This window comes from Giraffa tippelskirchi, chromosome 6 (genome assembly GCF_054371585.1).
Source record: "Giraffa tippelskirchi isolate mGirTip1 chromosome 6, T2T-mGirTip1v1.2.pri, whole genome shotgun sequence".
In the NCBI taxonomy this organism is placed as follows: domain Eukaryota; kingdom Metazoa; phylum Chordata; class Mammalia; order Artiodactyla; family Giraffidae; genus Giraffa; species Giraffa tippelskirchi.
The window spans coordinates 163,032,360-163,048,862 of NC_137280.1; the positions used below are offsets into that span (position 1 = coordinate 163,032,360).

At 39.3% G+C, this 16,503-nt stretch overlaps 1 long non-coding RNA gene across 1 annotated transcript in view; it reads right to left on the bottom strand.

The window, feature by feature from the left end:
• Positions 1 to 15,892, bottom strand: part of LOC145509596 (uncharacterized) — a 150,892-nt gene extending 135,000 nt beyond the window's left edge. The window contains exon 1 of the long non-coding RNA XR_014056229.1: positions 15,712 to 15,892. This is a non-coding gene — a long non-coding RNA (uncharacterized LOC145509596). The remainder of the gene's footprint in view (positions 1 to 15,711) is intronic.
• Positions 15,893 to 16,503: the final 611 nt, after the last annotated feature.

The following is a 16,503-nucleotide window of genomic DNA, read 5'->3' on the forward strand; positions in this document are numbered from 1 at the left end:
TTTTCTCCTTTTCCTCACATTTATGTTAGCCCTTTCCTTTAATTATCTTGCTGTTGTTATTCTTGGCAAGGCTGCTCCTTGCATTACGGTGTGTTTACCTTCTAAACAGCCCCTATTTCCTCCTTATCTTTGTGAGCTTATTAAAATTTCCAGCCCCAACTGCTCCCTTGCCCTCTTCAGCATATCCTCACCCTCTCTGCTCACTTCTCATTCTCTCTTTTCAACCCTTCTTTCAGCTCTCACCCAACCTCTCACACCTTTGGAATAACAAGTTATTTCCTCTTTCATTTCCTTTTACAGAAGATGTTTTTGGCCCCATTCCCAAAAATCTTTGGCATGGAACTATACCCATGCCATTATGAGTTTCCACTGGGCACATTTCCAGAGGTGTTTCATCAGACTGGAGCCTTCACACCAAGTTAGGCCTGGTTTTGTCAACCATGTTCCTTGCTGTCCAGCATTCCAGACAAACTGCACTTGTGGTAACAGGACCAGTGGGTCTTGCTCCCTCTGGCAACAGGCTCATGTCTTCATATCATTTTCAAAAACAAAGTCTGTTCGGGGTATGAAAATCTGAACTTGCTTTTTATTGCAAGTGAAAATGGGATTCGATGAAGGGAGGGAATGCTGAGTCAGCAATATTGGCCCAGCTGCCACATGTCTCTCAATTTATGAAATAACTGTATTATCCAATTACTTTTCATTCTTTATAGGTTCAACCCAGCAGCATCCAAGCTGGAGAAAGAACTCTACCTAAAATTAAGCGTTTTCTATTTTAGGGTAAAAAAATATTGAGGTGGGGAGAATCATATTGATTTGTTCTTTAATGGGGAATTAACTGTAATGATTAAATTAAACAGACTAAAAACTTCACTGTTCATTACTTGATAGTTGGTTGAAGTAAACAGTTTCATAGCACATTTTGTTCTTAATATTTATGTATTTGTTCTTAATATTTATGTATCACTAATATGATATTGGAGAAGGCAATGGCACCCCACTCCAGTACTCTTGCCTGGAAAATCCCATGGATGGAGGAGGCTGGTAGGCCACAGTCCATGGGGTCGCTAAGAGTCGGACACGACTGAGCGACTTCACTTTCACTTTTCCCTTTCATGCACTGGAGAAGGAAATGGCAACCCACTCCAGTATTCTTGCCTGGAGAATCCCAGGGACGTCGGAGCCCGGTGGCTGCCGTCTATGGGGTCGCACAGAGTCGGACACGACTGAAGCGACTTAGCAGCAGCAGCAGCAGCAATATGATATACTTAAGAGCTAGAGTACCCTGCATTGAGATGAAGGTTTTTCATGCACTGAAACACAAAGGCAAGAAGCCAAGACCATGTCCCACATCACATAACCCTAAGCAGTCTCCTCCACGTTTGATACCTCATGCTCTGGCAAGCACGTAAGTAAATATGCATGAAAGCACACATTCAAAACAATGGCACTGGAATCCAGTACCATAAACAGACATACTAAAAGTGAACAAGTAAGTTATTTCTTTCGATTCAAAACATTCTAGATTCAAAACCCAAACCTGGTCTTTTTGGTGACGTTTGGCTTGGTGTGGCTCAAAGGGCAAAGGGAGACTTAACAGTGAATTTTAATTTTTCAATATTTTTTAGTAAACAAGGCTTCAACTAGGTCAAGTAATAAACATTTTTTAAGTCACTCCGGTCCACTGTTGTTAATACAATTAAAAATGCAAAGTCAAAGAGACTTCCAGTTAAAAATGGTATTTGCCAAGCAGTTCCGATAGTGTCTCCCTTCAATTGGATGAAAGTGCTGATGAGGGCCCAGAAAACATCATGCTGCTGGGAAGGCATTAGCTCAGCACACAGGCAGGGAAGGAGGAAGAGAGGCTATCTGCAGATCACAGGGGCCACTAGTGAGCAACGGCTTGAAGGAGGATGATCGGCTGATAAAGCCACCTCACGGCCCTGGAGCTGAGGAGGAGATCAGACCCCACAGAAGGGACGGGGAGCAGGGCTGGGACAACCCTCTCAACTAGTGGTGTCCAGTCTGCAGAACTTGCTACTTGTGAGACTGAACAGAAAAGGGGTGGGAAAAATCCTGCAGAACAAGGAGAAGGAACAGCTTCTGCAAGACTCAGCGAAGAGAAGCTGGGTTTGAGCTTAGACTTGCTGGCCGCCTGAACTGGGATGAGCTACTTAAAACTCTCTAATCTTCCCTTTCTATGAGAAATGATGTATAAAAAGCCAAAGATGTTATGCCTAAGATATGGTAAGCACTCAGTAATTGCTGGCTAATATAATGATTATGATTACCAGATAGGAAGATGTACCTTCAAGTTATTATTCATTCATTCAGAAAATATTTTTGAATGCCTGTTACAATCTGACATTAAAAAGACATACCACATTCTCCATACCTATAATCTCACGATGCTTGTATTCTGTTATAAAAATAAATAATTAACATAGTTCTGCTCCAAGAATGGAAAGAAGTATAATAAGAGCATCAGCTGAGTTCTAGGAGAAATGGTCATGGAAATCTTCAAATCGGAGTCAGTCAGACTTTAACTACTCAAACTATGCTAAAGCTGGATTTAATATAAGCTTATGTAATTAGACATTTGCATCTGATGTTTAAGAACATAATTTTTATTGTCTACAAAAAATACAAAAATTGTCTCAATACAACAATCTCTTAACATAGACACCACATAGTTATTTTATACTTTTTGATAGCAAATCTTAATAAATTAACATATTAAGATTTGCTATCGAAAAGCATATAATTGATATAGTAGCAATTCTACGATAATAACAATCCCGATGTTCTAATAGCCATTACATTAGAATTGCTTTATCTTCCCCCATGCATAACTCTAATTTTACTATCAGAGGTCTTATCATTTCATTTAGTGTTATCAAAGTTGTCCTTTTACAATAATTCTGCAAATATTAATATATTTAGATTTTATTGGGGGAAATCATAATAAGAACACAATTTACAAGCTGACTGTTGGAATGTGCTCTAAATTAATTGATTTTTTGGGTCCATATCAGGGCTGAAGAAGTTATTAAACTTAAGATGATAATGCATTGGCCTCAAAGTAAACCCATTCTTGGGTTTGCTTAAAATGTCAAATGCTGCTATTTCTATTCCTAACTAATGTAACAGAAATAGCTGATTTTTTCGCCAAAGATCCTTGCAGATACTTATTTTGTTCTGTGTGTACTGACTCCTCAAACAGCTAGCCACTGGCATCTTGCAGTCACAGTGTTCTTGGGCTAAGTCTGCTAAAATAAACTCGAGTTCTCACCCTGACTAGCTCATTTGAGAGGAAAAATAGGGATTTTACCTAATTGTGAACATTGAAACTACTTGATTTTATGTTCCCTTATAAATTTCAACTAAATAGATACTCATTAAAATATATCAGAGTATACAATAATTTCCAAGCCCAACACTGCATCAGATGCTGAGATAGAATCCTCCTTTGTTTTCTAATATGATCTGTCTATCCTTATTTAGAGAAGCCAAGAAAGAAAAATAACTTTTCACCCCACACTAAGTACCTTTAAACTCATGAAAGGCAAGGCCCCCTTGGACTATCTCCTATCATTCTGGCTCTCTCTCCGCCAGTAAAGGCTTCTAAGAAATGGAAAGGAATATCTTTATGTTCTTCCTAACTGTTCCCCACTGCCTCCTTCGTTTTGATGGGTAGGTTGGTGCTACTGTCAGCAGTCCAATTCTCTATCAGCACATTTTAAACTACACTGAAAAAAAGGAAAAGAAGAGAAGAGGTACGTCAGGGTCCAGAAAGCTGAGCACACTGGCCTCAGCTTTGCTAATTGAAACACGACTCCCTGGGGCCATGTATCCACAATCTTTATGTCCATAATTGTGTCTGAAGAGTTTGGAAAAAGAAAAATAGCAGGAGAAGAAATACCAAATACTCAGATACAAGTACCTGACCACAAAAAGTTTCCAGAATGACACCAGCTAACATCCTACTAATGTATAGAGTAGCAGGCACAAATAATCTTTGGAAGCAAACCACGCTGAGGTGTAACCATGGTTCTGTCCCCAGACACATTGCTTAGCTTTTCTGAACCTGTTTCCTCAACCTTGGAATACAAATGATCATACCTTGCCATTTCCGTTGTTGTATAGGTTAAACTGAAGTAAAATATGCAACGTACTTCGATCGGTAACTGACCCACAGTAAGCACTCAATAAGGACTAGCTGTTAATATCATCAACATCATTATTTCTTTTACTCGTCTTTCTGTTATGCCTTTCTCCTTTTCCCCAATTACGTCAATTATTTCAATAAGCACATTTAAGTACATGTCATGTGCCAGACCAGCACTCTAGATGGAATTGTGACACAAAGAATAACTGAAATGTAGAGATTCTGGCTACAGAAGCTTACATTCCAGGGGACAGAACAGAGATTGGACAGATAGGCACTCTACCTGCCAACGAACCCATGACACCACTGTGCCCTGGTTTCTGTGTATGTTTGCATTTGCTAACAAACTACATACCCGTCAAAGTCAAAGCCACATCTTAGTCTTCCCTATATCCCGAGTGCCTCATCGGGCACACAATTACATGTCCAATAAATGTTTGCAAAATAAACAGATGAATAAATGAATGCTTCGTATTCAAAGCAGAGAGCTGACACTACCTGGGAAAAATGGGGTGGCCTCACCAAGAAGGTCACATTTGAGCTGGGTCTCAAATGTGAGAATTTTTTGAGAGAATAAATTGAAATGCAATAGGCAGTGTGTGAAAGGGCTTGCTGGGAAAATAGAACTGTATGAAAATTTATTTCTAAATTCTCAGATGGTTAGACCCCCTCATTTTAAATTCCCTTATAACAGCACATTTGACCTGAAGAAAATTTATCCATAGATTACTGAGTATCAACAATAATTAATATTTGTAGAGCACCTAAACATGCCAGACACTGTCCTAAATGTTCTACAGTATCTAATCCTCACCACAATCATGTGACGTAGATACCCATTTGACTGAGGGACAGATAGTAGGTGACTGGATCACGGTTACATAGTCAGGAATTAGCAGATTCAGATTTCCACTGAGATAGTCTGGATCAAGAATCTCCAGGCTTACTCACAGGCGCTTTCCCGGCTATATTCACTCACCCTATCTTTGGATATATGCTGAGTACCTGCTTTGAGCTAGGCACTGCTCCAGTACTCATCCTTGTGAAGCTTGCATTCTAGTGTGAGAAGATAAACAATAAACTAAACACATAAGTAAATGGTATAAAATATGAGGAGGTGATGTGCTAGGGTAAAAACATTAACCAGAACAGGGGAATACAGAGTGTCCAATAAAGGGGAGATGTTCAATTTTAACTACTGGGATCAGGGAAGGCCTTGCGGAGAAGATGGCATTTGAACAAAGACTTCAAAGAGATGAAAGAGTGAGCTCCATGGTTATCTGGAGGAAAGGAATTGGAGGCAAAGCAAGTGCAAAGGCACTGAGATAAGAGCATACCTGGCCTGTGGAGGCCAGCATGATTGAAGTAAAGGTGAGTAGAAGAGATTTGAAAGATAAGACGTAGATCACCTAGAGCCTTTTAAGACACTAGCCTGTACTCAGTAGAAGAATATTGTCGAGTGATTTTCCTTGCATCAGTACCTACCCAGCCTTCTTCCCTAGCTTGGGCCAAGCAATGAGACAGATTTGATAACTGGTCTCTACCCATTGTGTTCTTTGCACCCAAACAGAAAGAGTCCACTTTGTTTAGCCCACCTTCTTTAGATCCCTTTTTTGCATTCATGAAAATAGAGCCATGGACTACACAGAACCATTACTGACATGGAAAAAGCCCCTGGACCTTTGAAAAAGATCACTGATCTTATAGATCAGAAGATCAGGGGTAGAACTGAAAAAGGATGCTTATTTCAAATAGCTGCTCTGCGCTTGTTACCTTTTTTCAATGACAACTTCCATGTATTCATCAACTCCCTGCACAGTGTTTGTGGGCAAGGTTCACACAGATTAAACATTTTTTTCACATATTTTACAAATGTTCCAAAGAAGTGCCAATTTTTCAGCTCCAGAACTTAGATTATGTTGTTTTATCTTGATTTTCAATTTACAATTTGACACCAGAGTCCCATTTTGGGTGAAAATACTCTCCTGTGAAGAACCCCATTCAAATCTCAAGAAAAACCACAAAGATTAAATCTGACAGGGAAACTGCATAATAAGATAAAAGTAGATGTTAGTAACCAAGCAACTACTACTCTTTAAAATCTAATATCTTGATCATTGTTACTTACAAGAAATGTGAAATCTTTGAATCAATGAAAGTTTTAATTTTATTTAGGTGAAACTTACATGCTATGAAATCCTTAAGTTAAATACATAAATGTAAACACACATGTAACCAACAACTAAATAAAAATATAGATTTTCATTTCTCTATGAAATTTTCTCATACATCCTCCTACCACAAGACAAGCACTGTTTTGATTTCAAAATCTCACAATGTTAGTTTTATCATTCCTTGAATTTCATATACATGGAATCACACAGTACACACTCTTTTGAGTCTGGAATGTTTTGCTCCACATATTGAGATTCACCCATATAATTAAGCACCATTAGTTCATTATTTTTTATTTTTTTGCTAAGTAGTATTCCATTGTAGGAAAATACCACAGTTTATTTATTTATTCTCCTGTTGTTAAACATTGAGACATTTCCAGTTTGGGGCTATTATGGATAAAACCGACAAAGGTCTATCTAGTCAAGGCTATGGTTTTTCCAGTAGTCATGTATGGATGTGAGAGTTGGACCACAAAGAAGGCTGAGCATCGAAGAACTGATGTTTTTGAAATGTGGTGTTGAAGACTCTTGAGAATCCCTTGGACTGCAAGGAGATTAAATCAGTCCATCCTAAAGAAAATCAACCCTGAATATTCATTGGAAGGACTGATGCTGAAGCTGAAACTCCATACTTTGGCCACCTGATGCGAAGAGCTGACTCATTGGAAAAGACCCTGATGCTGGGAAAGACTGAAGGTGGGAGAAGGGGACGACAGAGGATGAGGTGGGTGGATGGCATCACTGACTCAATGGACATGAGTTTGATAAGCTCCGGAAGCTGGTGATGGACAGGGAGGCCTGGCGTGCTGCATTCCATGGGTTCACAAACAGTAGGACATGACTGAGCGACTGAACTGAACTGAGCTGTTGAATAAAACCACTATGAACATTCTTGTACAAGTCTTTTGTGGATGTGAGTTTTCATTTCTCTTGCGTAGGAAACAATGGAGTATAATTATGTAAATATAGGTATTATTTATGTTTAACTTTGTAAAAAGGTACCAGACAGTTTTCAAACTTGTTATACCATTTTATACCCCTCCTGTAATGCTTAGAAGGTCCAGTTTCTGCATATCTCACAGATATTTGGTGTTGTAAGTCCTTTTTAACAGAAGCCATTTTAGCCGTTTTGAAAGTCTGTCTTATTGTGATTTTAATTTACACTTCCCTGATGGCAAATGATTTGGATCCCATTTTCATGTGTTTATTGTCCAGTTGCTTGTCTTCTTTTTGAAGTGCCTAACCTAATCATTTTCCCATTTTCATAAAGTTGCTTGTCTTTGTTTTTATTGATATGCAGGAGTTTTTTTACATCTTCTTGATAAAATATTTGACAGATATATCTTTTTTAAATAATTTATTTCAGCCTGTTGCATGACTTTTCTCAGTGGTGTCTTATAACACACACACACATATATATTGGAGAATACAATGGCACCCCACTCCAGTATCTTGCCTGGAAAATCGCATGGACGGAGGAACCTGGTAGGCTACAGTCCATGGGGTCACAAGGAGTCAGACACGACTGAGTGACTCCACTTTCGTACCTAGTATATGCATTTCCTGTAATTATAAAACCAACTTACCAGTCTTGTAAAAGACTAGGATTTATAAGCTACTTAACAAATATCCATCTCCCCAATTTCTGTTTTTGTTTTTTCTTCCTTTCCTTAAAGTCACTGATAATTACACATAAGAGCATATTTAAAGAATTTCTAAGGAATGCTTTTTCACCTAGTAAACGCTCTATTTAAAAGTTTTAACCTTTCTTTTTTCTCGGAACATTTGAAGGTTGTCTTGAGAAACATCATGTGTGGAAAGCACAACTTTTCCTTGCATTAAGCATTTTTGGTGAAATATTTTTAAACTTCATGTAGCCCTTTCAGATGATCTAAAAGAACCCCAGAGACAATAAAAGAAGAGCACATCTGTTATCCTCTCTGTTAATATAAGTGTCTGATTGTTTCCTGTCCCACAAGGCATATTCCCACATAAAACATGACAGGGAGAATGAGTAGTAATGACTGGAGTGCAGTGACTGGGTTTGTGAACATCCCACACAATGACCATAGGTTCACTTATGAGATAATGTGCTAACAACACCAAAAATGAGCAATGACAACCACATATTAAAAAACCGAGCAGGACCCTTGGACACCGAAGGTTTGTCAGAGAGAAGGCACTCACTAAGCGTGCTCCTAGAGGACTCCTAAGGCCTCAGAGCATAGTTCACAGCCCATTTTTCTCTTCCACTGTGTGCATGGAACAACAGTTTCAGGACAACTCTTGAGAACAGCATGAGAATTTTTAGGCGTACAGTTTTTTGAGATGGAGATATTTTGAGGTTGGTTTTTAAATATTTCAGTAAAGGAACATTTCTAGATACTGATAGTCTTCACATTACTCAGTGTGAGACCATATAAATGACCATGCAAGTCATCTTAATAATCAATGAGAAATTCTGAGTGTTCCATCACCTCTAGAAATTTTTGCCAAAATGACATATCACCTCTTACTGTCAATTATAAAAACATAGGGAAATTAAAACAAAAGAAAAATTAATATTTATTTTATACATTGTAATTTAAAACACTAGAAATAATGTGTTTAAATGTGTATAAATGTGTTTAAATGTAAATAAATGTGTTTAAATGTAAATAAATGTGTTTAAAATTTTTGTAAGAATCTCATCAAAAGTAGTTTAAACAGTGCTTGCCTTTTCATTATATGGTAGGATATGGAGCAAATATCTTTTCCGTCTTACTGAGTTATTACATTCTTTTCTAAGTTTGGGTCAACTTCTAATCTTTCACTCTTTGTTGCTTCATTTAAATATATAATATCTCCGAGAGTTTTTTTTTTTTTTTTATAAATTTATTTATTTTACTTGGGGGCTAATTACTTTACAATATTGTAATAGTTTTTGCCATACATTGACAAGAATCAGCCATGGGTTTACATGTGTTCCCCTTCCCGAACCCCCCACCCACCTCCCTCCCCCTCCCATCCCTCTGGATCATCCCACTGCCCCGGCCCCGAGCCCTTGTCACATGCATCGAACATGGAATGGTGCTCTGTTTCACATATGACAATACACATGTCTCAATGCCATTCTCCCAGAACGTCCCACCCTCACCTTCTCCCTCAGAGTCCATAAAATTGTTCCATGCATCTGTGTCTCTCATTCTGTCCCGCATATAGGGTTATCGTTACCATCTTTCAGATTCCATATATATGCATTAGTATACTGTATTGTTGTTTTTCTTTCTGGCTTACTTCACTCTGTATAATGGGCTCCAGTTTCATCCATCTCAGTAAAACACTCTCCGACATAAATCACAGCAGGATCCTCCATGACCCACCTCCCAGAATATTGGAAATAAAAGCAAAAATAAACAAATGGGACCTAATTAAAATTAAAAGCTTTTGCACAACAAAGGAAACTATAAACAAGGTGAAAAGACAGCCTTCAGAATGGGAGAAAATAATAGCAAATGAAGCAACAGACAAACAATTAATCTCAAAAATATACAAGCAACTTCTGCAGCTGAATTCCCGAAAAATAAATGACCCAATCAAAAAATGGGCCAAAGAACTAAACAGACATTTCTCCAAAGAAGACATACAGATGGCTAACAAACACATGAAAAGATGCTCAACATCACTCATTATTAGAGAAATGCAAATCAAAACCACAATGAGGTATCATTTCACACCAGTCAGAATGGCTGCTATCCAAAAGTCTACAAGCAATAAATGCTGGAGAGGGTGTGGAGAAAAGGGAACCCTCTTACACTGTTGGTGGGAATGCAAACTAGTACAGCCACTATGGAGAACAGTGTGGAGATTCCTTAAAAAACTGGGAATAGAACTGCCATATGACCCAGCAATCCCACTGCTAGGCATATACACCGAGGAAACCAGAATTGAAAGAGACGCGTGTACCCCAATGTTCATCGCAGCACTGTTTACAATAGCCAGGACATGGAAGCAACCTAGATGTCCATCAGCAGATGAATGGATAAGGAAGCTGTGGTACATATACACAATGGAATATTACTCCGAGAGTTTTTTAATGTGAGATTTTTGTTTTGAGTTTTGTTTTTAACCATCGTCACTTCTCTAGGACATCTTCATCCTATTGTTCACAACCACTTTCCAATTTTACTTCCAGAGTCTTTTGTTTGTTTCTTCGCTGCACTTTCATCTTTGTTGGCCAGTTCCCTGTTTTAAGGATCTAGTTTTGTAAAAAGTCATGTGAGCTTATTACTGGATGACAAAGACAGAACATCACTATGTACTTTGCTATCTGCGAATGAACTGAATAACATATGCACAGTGACCAATCAGTGACAGGCACTGAATGAAGTGATGTGATTGTCACTGATCATAAGGTTCATCTGATCAGTGACTGATCACATGATCAGTATCACTGATCATAATGTTCATACATATATGAAAAATTATAATTTTACATCTATATATACTACAAAGTGAACATCACCAGAAGTCCATCAGCATGCACTTGACCCCCTCCACCCATTTTGCCCACTCTCAACCCCTTTATCTTCTAGTAAACACTAGCCTGATCCCTATGAGTTTGTTTTCTTTATTACATTTTGTGAAATTCTGCATGAGTGAAATCACATGATATTTGTCTTTGTCTGACTTATTTTACTTAGCGTAATACCTTCAAGGGCTGTCCATGTTGTTGCAAATGGCAGGATTTCATTCTTTTTATGGCTTAGCAGTATTGCACTGTGTTTATGCACCACATCTTTATCCAACCATCCATCGAAGGACACTTAGACATACCGATGGCCAACAAGAACATGAAAAGGTGTTCAACATCACTAATTATTAGGGAAATGCAAATCAAAACCACAATAAGCTATGACCTCACAGATATTAGAATGGCTATTAACAAAAAGATAAAAAATAATAAATGTTGGAGAGAATTTGGAGAAAAGAGAACACTTGTACACTGAAGATGGGACTGTAAATTGGTGCAGCCACTACAGAAAACAGGATGGAAATTACTCAAAAAAAAAAAAAGAATAGAATTGCCATATGACCTAGCTATTCCACTTCTGCATATTCATCTGGAGAACATGAAAACATGAATCTGAAGATATATGCACTCCTATGTTCACTGCAGCACTATTTACAATAGCTAAGATATGGAAAAGATTGGAGGCAGGAGAAGGGGATGACAGAGGATGAGATGGTTAGATGGCATCACCGACTCAATGACATGAGTTAGGGTAAACTCCGGGAGTTGGTGACGGACAGGGAGGCGTGGCATGCTGCAGTTCATGGGGTTGCAAAGAATCGGACACGACTGAGCAACTGAACTGAAGGTATGGAAACAATGTAAGTATCCATCAGTGGATGAATGGATAAAGAAGACATAACATATATACACAATGGAATATTATGTGTGTTTGCTCAGTCTCTCAGTCATGTGCAACTCTTTGATACCTCATGGACTGTAGCCAACCTGGATTCTCTGTCCATGGAATTTTCCTGGCAAGAATACTTGAGCAGTTTTCATTTCCATCTCCAGGGGATCTTCCCAACCCAGGAATCAAACCCGCATCTCTTGTGACTCCTGCATCGCCAGGAAGATTCCTTACCATTGCACCACCTGGGAAGCCCAGTGGAGAATTACTTCTCCATAAAGAAAGGTGCATTTGTTTTTCATGTCATGATTTGTGAGCTGGAGAGCTAGCAGCAACATTTATCCTGTGGACAATTACTTGAGATTAATACTGAAATTTGAACCATTTTGTTGGGGAAGTGGTGGTAACTGAAACTCACACATATCTAGACCATGCAAAGTGAGAATTGCCAGTTCAGAAAACTGGTTTTCCTGCTAATTTGATTTGACCTCAATTGAGCCATCAGGTATTTTCTTCCTACTTTAATGGATTTTATAAGACTTCTAAGTAAAGGACTTGGTAGACTTATTGGAGTTCAGAGGGAGTAACTCTGAAGCAAAACTCAGATGTATAAGATACAGGACTTTTCTACTTTATAGAGAGTTTAGTATCTATTTCAAACCCTTCTTTTACAAAGTGGCAAATCTGAGCATTCTATCAATGGCTCTCACCCCTGTATTAAGACTTAATCCTCAAATCCCCTTCTCAAGACCTGCCCTGGAGGATGAAGCATCCCTCCAGCTTCAGCTTGATTCCCTTTTCTTCTATACATGGTCCCTCCCTTATCAGCAAACATTATAAGAGTGGGAGGTCCTGACTCTAACAAAGTATCCTTAGTACCATTCCACATCATCCAATCCCATGCTTGAATCATTCTGAAACACGAAAGCCAACAATTTGACTATCTTCCCATGACTACCCTGCAAAGGGGTTTGACTATAATGACCGCTTTCCAAGCATCAAATGCTACAAGACTCCAACTTGAATGGGAGAAGGACCGTGGGATAAAAATAAATGGAAAAAATAAAAGCCAATTTGTTTTCTAAATTTTACCCCACAGCATGAAAAGAAACACAGCATGGTGTTTAAACAAAAGTCTGTCAGCTTTCTGAGTTTAAATCGAGGCTTCATTGTTAAATATTACTTTATCTCTTTGGGCCTCAGTTTCATATGTAAAACTGAGACAGTAAAAGTTCAGACCTCTTAAAATTTAGTGGAAATTAAACTCCCTTTTTCATGAAAAGCATTTATCATAGTGCCTGGCAGATAGCAAGTGCTCAATAAATGTTAACCCTTGTTACTAAGGGAAACGGTCACCTGTGGATGATGGAAATAATATTTTGAGGTTATATATCCCCTAATACCCTTAGAATTATGCCACTTGTTCTCAGCTGGGTTGTGACTGCCACAAGCTTTTCAAAAAGCAATTAGACAACAATTTTGTTTTAAGCTAAAAAACTAAATCTTGCTTAGAATTACACAAAATTAAAAGAAGAGAATTTGCTGGTTTTAAAAAATGACTCTGTGTGATTACATGCTGCATACATACTGCAGAATAGGATAGGGCAATGTGTGTATGAATTCCAGTAAAAAAGCATTTTTTTTTCATCATCAACTACAGAGTCAAAACTGCCAGCAGGGCCAATCATGCTTAATCCATGTGACCTAATCAATTGCAAGCAAAGGCTCAAGAATCACAAAAATTCAGATTTTTTCCTTCTCCTCTTTGATGATTAATATGCTCATGGCACCTGGGAAACAGTCCTGTCATCGCCTTCACTGTTTCCACCATGTGTCTGGAACCACTTCCCAGAAATATGTGGCATGTGTGTGTGTGTGTGTGTGCACGCACGCACATGCATGCATGCAACTGTGAACGCAAAGGTTGACCAAGAAGGAAATGGTTTTGAAACAACCAAATAAATACTATTTATTGGAGCATTAAGCAAGGTTATTGACATCTTTCCTTAGTTTTCTTTACAAGGATGGCAAATCTCCAGGATACAAGATGGAAATCAAATTTTAAAAATAAATAAATAATCAGCATCTCCTCAGCAATGGTACCCACTGAGAAAGTAACATTTATTAAAGCTGAACACATGAGCAACACAGTTAAAGAGGCCTGCCCTCAGAGCCCAACAACTAGATTATAGACTCAAAATCCACCCTGCAACGGAAAGAACTGAGGAAGAACCACCTTCTCAGTCCCTGCTTATTCTTTACAACTTTGTACACCTGTTTTTCTCACCCACTTGACCTCCTTCCTCCTTCTATGACTGCATCTCAATTTTGTGTTAGGGAACTATTGCTCCCCCAAGGCATAAAGTCTTTGGGGAACAAAGTGTCTTCCACCATCTTTAGCTAAGGGCTAAGGACATGCTTGCTTCTGTGGGAATTGAGTCTTGAGCAGGAGGATGTAAGGAGCAAAGTCAGCTGGGCTCTCTTGTTCCAGCAACAATGCCACAAGATTGCTGCCCAAACCCCAAGAGCTGCTCTGGGTCTATCCTTTTCCAAGTTTGGGAGTTCCAGACCTCCTGTTGAGCTTTGCCTCTTCCCACATTTTTCCTATAAATTCCCTATTCCTCAAATAATCTAGGGTCAGTTCTGTCACTTGCAACTAAAGAACCCTAACTCATAGGCCACTCAGCCTGCCTTCTGCCTACATATACGTGTGTGCATGCTCAGTCGTGTCCGACTCTGTGTGACTCCATGGACTGTAGCCAGCCAGGCTCCTCTGTCCATGGAATTTTCCAGGCAAGAATACAAGATTGGGTTGCCATTTCCTACTCCAAAGGATCCTCATGACCCAGGGATCGAACCTGCATCTCCTGTGTCTTCTGCACTGGCAGGCAGGTTCTTTATCACGGCGCCACCTGGGAACTGGCTTAGAGCCTGTTACCGTCTGGGGTGAAGAGAGGGTCCTTCCATGATCCTTCCTGTGAGTTCTATGCCTCATTTAGGGACAATGCCACAAAGAAAAGAAGGAGGTTAAGCTTCCACTTCAGAGGTCAGCCAAGCGCGAAAGTCAGAAACACGAAGTAAACCTATATGGTTACAATTATGTACAAATGAAAATGTATATTAAAGATATAACACAGATGCTTACCTTTTGTTTAATCAAGCTAGGTTATGATGTAATTTAAAATCAGTTCTTAAAAGTTGGCTTTGTTATTTGCTGGTCTTTAAACATTACTTGCTATAGATTGAATGTTTGTGTCCTCCCAAAATTTATATGCCAAAACCTAATGGTGGTTGGTGAAGAATCCATCTGCAATGTGGGAGACCTAGATTCGATCCCCTGGGTTGGGAAGATCCCCTAGAGAAGGGAACGGCTACCCACTCCAATATTCTGGCCTGGAGAATTCCATGGACTGTATAGTCCATGGCGTTGCAAAGAGTCAGACATGACTGAGCGACTTTCACTTTTCAGTCTCGCATAGGATGGTAGTTGGAGGTGGGGTCTTCAGAAGGTGATTAGGTCCAGAAGGTGGAGCCCCCATGAATGGGATTAGTGCCCTATAAAAGAGACCCCAGAGATTCCCTCACCCCTTCTACCATGTGAAAGCCCAGCAAGAAGACAGCTGCCTATCAACCAGGAAATGGGTCCTCATGAGTCACTAAATTTGCTAGTGCCTTGATCTTGGACTTCCCAGCCTCCAAAACTGTGAGAAATAAATGTTTGTTGTTTAAGACCCCCAGTCTATGGTATTTTTGTTATACCAGCCCAAACTAACATTATCAGTTATTACTCTAACATTATGCTTCTTTACAAAAAACATAGGTTGTTTTCCACAATAAAACAAACAAACAATAATACCAACAGAAAACACTGCCTGCTAGAGATTCATGGTTTGTGGCAACTTGGTCAACAATCTGGGCTAACTGAAATAACTGTAACAGCAGTTGATGATTCACACACACTCACGTGAAGCAAAGGAAAGCCTTGGGGTCCCTGATTCTTGTATTATCTTCCCGGAAGGATGTCTCTTTGTGGCTCTTTTTGCACAGGCACACTTCTGTCACATAGCTTGACTCCCAGCAGCTCCCTTTCAACTGGGCATAATGAGACGATCTTCCACCGGCCCCCTGTGAGCAGCCCATACACTGAAAAACCAGAGCAGCCTCTCTTTCAAACAGCAAGAGGAGCCCTGAACAGTAACTTTCTAATCATTCATTGCAGACCCCTTTGAAGCTGTAAAAGTTACTATTATTCCCATAATAGTAAAGATTACTAATTAACTTCTCTAGAAACTTCTTTCAAGCCTTTTTAAAGGCACTATCCCTTTTCCTAAACTTTCAACAAAATCTAACCAAGCAAAAGTTGAGGTTTTTTCTGGTTTTGTTTTCTTTTTAAATAGAGTTGCTGCTGCTGCTGCTAAGTCGCTTCAGTCATGTCCAACTCTCTGCGACCCCATAGACAGCAGCCCACCAGGCTCCTCCGTCCATGGGATTCTCCAGGCAAGAATACTGGAGTGGGTTGCCATTTCCTTCTCCAATGCATGAAAGTGAAAAGTGAAAGTGAAGTCGCTCAGTTGTGTCCGAAATAGAGTTATGCAGTAGTTTTCTCACGTTTTCCAGGGTTACTGCCTTTGGTAACTAATTCTGATGTTTAATACCTCTCAATTTGGCTTCTCTCTTCAACCTGAAGGACAGTGTGGGCCAGTATTTAACTAACATTTAAACTACAACAATCCCCCAGCCCTGCTGGGTGTGAAGA